Source organism: Myotis myotis, unplaced genomic scaffold (assembly GCF_014108235.1).
Source record: "Myotis myotis isolate mMyoMyo1 unplaced genomic scaffold, mMyoMyo1.p scaffold_m19_p_4, whole genome shotgun sequence".
Classification (NCBI taxonomy): Eukaryota; Metazoa; Chordata; class Mammalia; order Chiroptera; family Vespertilionidae; genus Myotis; species Myotis myotis.
The window spans coordinates 32,762,422-32,766,797 of NW_023416346.1; the positions used below are offsets into that span (position 1 = coordinate 32,762,422).

The 4,376-nt window shown below is 45.0% G+C and overlaps 1 pseudogene; it reads right to left on the reverse strand.

The window, feature by feature from the left end:
- Positions 1-2,323: 2,323 nt before the first annotated feature.
- On the reverse strand, positions 2,324-3,044 carry LOC118654420 (annotated as a pseudogene).
- Positions 3,045-4,376: the final 1,332 nt, after the last annotated feature.

Below are 4,376 nucleotides of genomic sequence, written 5' to 3' on the forward strand. Positions count from 1 at the left end.
GAAAGGGTGAATAGTGATATTAAAATATTTCTTCTAATTAATTGCCTTTCAATGTGCACAAATCTGTGCACCGGGTCACGAGTTTAGTATAATATTCACGACGACCCTATGGAATAGGTATTGTTGCTGTCTTCATTCTATAGATGAGGAAACTGAGACTCCAGAAGGTTTAATAACTACTTCAACATCAAGCTAGTAAGTAGCAGAGCCAAGATTTAAATTTGAACCCAAGTCTGTCTGATTTCAAAACTCTAAGAACACATTTTACTTATTAATTAATTCATTCAACCAACCAAAATTTTTGACACTACATGCCATATGCCAGACACTGAGCTTGGCACAGGTGGGTATACATGGTGACAATATTTCTGAATCTATCCCTCCTCCATCTTAGATTATATCTCTTCTCTGGCTTAGCCTGCTCTGTAAAACTGAAGAATCATGAATCTAACTGCCTGGTTGACATGACTATCTCAAACAGACATGTTCAAAACAACTCTTGACTCTTCCTCCAAAGTCGCTTGCCCAAAGCCTTCCTCAGGCCTCTAAATGGCATCACCATTCATGCAGCTGCTCAAGCCAAAAAGTTAGAGGCTATCTTTCAGTATCTCCAAATGTATCCTAAGTCTTTTCACTTTTCTTCATTACCTCTTTCCCCACCAATCCATACTCCTTCACAATAGCCCTATAAGATATGATGTCAGCATGTTCTTAAATCATCAGTCAAATCGTTGCCTTTCCCTGCTTCAAACACTCCAGTGGATTCCCAGTTGCTCATAACCCACAGGGCTCTGCCCCTGAACTGGCTCCTGTGCTGCCACTGGGTATCCTGCCCTCTCCCTGCATCACAACCCATGCTCCTGCCCTATGTTCCTCTAATATGCTAAGCTCCTTTCTACCTTAGCTTTTACTCACATATCTCCCTCTGCCTGGAATGTTCTTCCCCACATCTCAATTTATTTATTTATTTTAAAATATATTTTTATTGATTTCAGAGAGGAAGGGAGAGGGAGAGAGAGATAGAAACATCAACGATGACAGGTCATTGATTGGCTGCCTCCTGCACGCCCCCTACTGGGGATCAAGCTTGCAACCCAGGCATGTGCCCTTGACCAGAATTGAACCTCGGACCCTTCAGTCTGCAGGCCGACGCTATCCACTGAGTCAAACCAGGTAGATTCCCCACATCTCAATTTAAATGTTACCTCCACAGAGAGGCCTCTCATACCCAGCTTCTATAACGTAGGCACTCTTCTCTCTGCATTTCTTCTTCTTTTTTTTAATTTCCTACATACCTGTTTCCCCCACCCACTAGAATAAAAGTTCCATGAGAGCAAGGAGCTGACTTCTCTTATTCATCAATTTATTCACAGCATCTAAAACAGTAGCTGGCACACAGGTGCTCAATGAGTAAAGAGGCAGACGTTAGTGGATACAGCAAGGAGGGGATACACAGGGTAGTGTACAATCCTTGGGTAATGACAAAGGAACAGAAGGTAGTAAGAAACATGCTGGCCCTCCTCTGAGTGTGAGACTAGGGAGGAGGAGGTGTGGGGTCCCCAAGTTTCCACTCACTAGCCAAGTCACCAGCTGTTCTGAGCTGTAGTTCCCTCATTTAAAAATGGGAATAATGGTCATAATGGGAATAACTGTCACCTAACAGTGTTGTTGGGAGACTCTGCTCAAACCCTCTATGGCTTCCCATCTCCCTCTGGGTAAAAGCCAAGGTTACTACAATGGCTTCCATGGTCCTGCACCTTCTGGTACCCCTCCTCCCACTTGCCCTCTGCCCTCATCTCTTACTATTCTTCCTCTCACTCCTTTCCGCCAGCCTTGCCAACCTCCTCCATGTTCAGGCCTCAGGGTCTTCACCTAGATGTCCTCTTTGCCTAGAACAGCGGTTCTCAACCTGTGGGTCGCGACCCCTTTGGCGGTCGAACGACCCTTTCACAGGGGTCACCTAAGACCATCCTGCATATCAGATATTTACATTATGATTCATAACAGTAGCAACATTACAGTTATGAAGTAGCAAAGAAAATAACTTTATGGTTGGGTCACAACATGAGGAACTGTATTTAAAGGGTCAGAAGGTTGAGAACCACTGGCCTAGAATGTTCTTCCCCCAAATACCTACAAAGGCTCACCCCTCACTTCCTTTGGGTCTAGTCTCAAATGCCCATCTCCTCAGTGAGACCTTCCATGGTCACCGCATTTGACATTGCACCCACCTGAGTACTCCTTCTCTGTTTTGTTTTTCTTCATAGCACTTCCCATAGGCTGGCAGACTATCATTTACCTATTTACTTTGTGTACCTGTGTCCTACCCAGTAGGAAACTGCTGAGTGGACACAGAAGTCACCTGCAAGCCTTCAGACCAGCCTGAAACCTCAGGCTGAGCAGCAGTGAACTTGGGAGCGGGAGCAGTCCATTCACCCTGAAATTCCTCCTTGCTCACAGCCGTTTCAGCAGCAGCCTGCTCTTCCTTTACAATCTCTTCAGGATCTCTGTAGAAGAAATAGGTTTCAGGCATGACCTCCCACGGGTGTTGATGGGAGATGGTGCCACACATGCGCAGTACGTTTTGGGCCAACATCCACCACATCAGACCCACTGAGTGAGCCCCCCTATTGTTGCAATGGATAACAATGTCCACCTAGCTCAGAGGAGTCTGTTACTCAGAGCAATGGTGGGCAAGTTAACGTAAGATGCCTCTGTGAGAAGCTGGTGGCCAGCCCTAGAATCAGTAACCAGTAGGAGTCTCAGCTCCAGGGAGGCTACCTGGATCTGGTTGGTGAAGGTTCCAGGAGTGAAGCGGCAATAGGAGTGGCCCCAGTGGCAGCAGCAGACTTTAGCACAGCTCGCTGGCCAGCATTCCTGGACGATATGACACTGACATCAGCGGGATTTTCAGCGGCAACAATGGCGTGAACTTCCAGCAGGAGCTTCTCCCAGGTGCTCTTCAGATTTATGATGCAGAAGCCACCACTTTTCCTTTTCTAGATGTGCTGTTCCATTTGGAAGTCAAGGTTGGTGCCACCTAAGTGGGTTCAGTATGGAATCAATGTCTCTGGCTACAGCCTAAGGCCCTCTTCACAGCTGCTTAGACCAGTGGCTCTCAATCCTGGCTGCCCATTATAAGCACCTAAAAAGCTTAATTTAAAAAAAAAAGTCTGGCCACATCCCAGAAGAATGAAATTAGTTTTTTCCTCAGCTTTTTTGATGTATGATTGACATATAAAAATTGTATATATTTCAGTTGTACAACATAATGTTTTATTTTTTAAAAGTTTTTTTTAATTGATTTCAGAGAGAAAGGGAGAGGGAGAGAGAGAGAGAAACATCAGTGATGAGAGAGAATCCTCAATCAGCTGCCTCCTGCATGCCCCACACTGGGGATCAAGCCCACAACCATAATGTTTTTTAAAGATTTGCATTTATCATATGTATAGATTGTGAAATGATTACACAAAGGAATTAACATGTCCATCACTTCACATAGTTACCTTTTATTTTCGTGATGACAACACTTAAGATTTACTCTTTTAGTGAAGTTCAAGTGTTTGAAGCTCCACAGGTGATTTTAACTTGCTGTTGCAGTTAAGGGCATTGCTCTACAGCAGGGGTTCTCAACCTTGGCTGCACATTAGAATCACCTGGGAATCTTTTTAAAATCCTGATTTCTGGGCTCATCCTCTGGAAATCCTGTTTCTTTGTTAATGGGTGGGGCCACAACATTAGTAACAAAGAAACAGAATTTCCAGAGGATGAGGCCCAGAAGTCAGGATTTTAAAAAGATTCCCAGGTGATTCTAATGTGCAGCCAAGGTTGAGAACCACTGCTCTACAGCTTGCTTTCCTAGGTATGGGCCAGGGCAGCAGCTACATCCCCTGGGAGCTTGTGAGGAATGCAGACTCTCAGGACCCTCCCAGCTCTAAATCAGAATCTGCATTTTAATAAGGACCCCAGGTCACTTGTCCAGGTGATGATGTTTGAAAAGTACTGCCAGGCAGGAGGGTTTTCAGGGTAGTGTGTGGCCTCTTGGGTGGGAACATCTCTCCACTTCTCCATGAGTCCTAACCTAAATGCTGGCTCAGCTTTTTGCCAGACTGGTGGTTTGACATCCTAGTGTAGATATTGTGAATAAGGCCTTAGCCTAGACCAGTGGTCGGCAGACTCATTAATCAACAGAGCCAAATATCAACAGTACAACGAGTGAAATTTCTTTTGAGAGCCAAATTTTTTAAACTTAAACTATATAGGTAGGTACATTGTTATTAACTTAATTAGGGTACTCCTAAGGCCTAGGAAGAGCCACACTCAAGGGGCCAAAGAGCCACATGTGGCTCGTGAGCCGCAGTTTGCCGACCACTGGC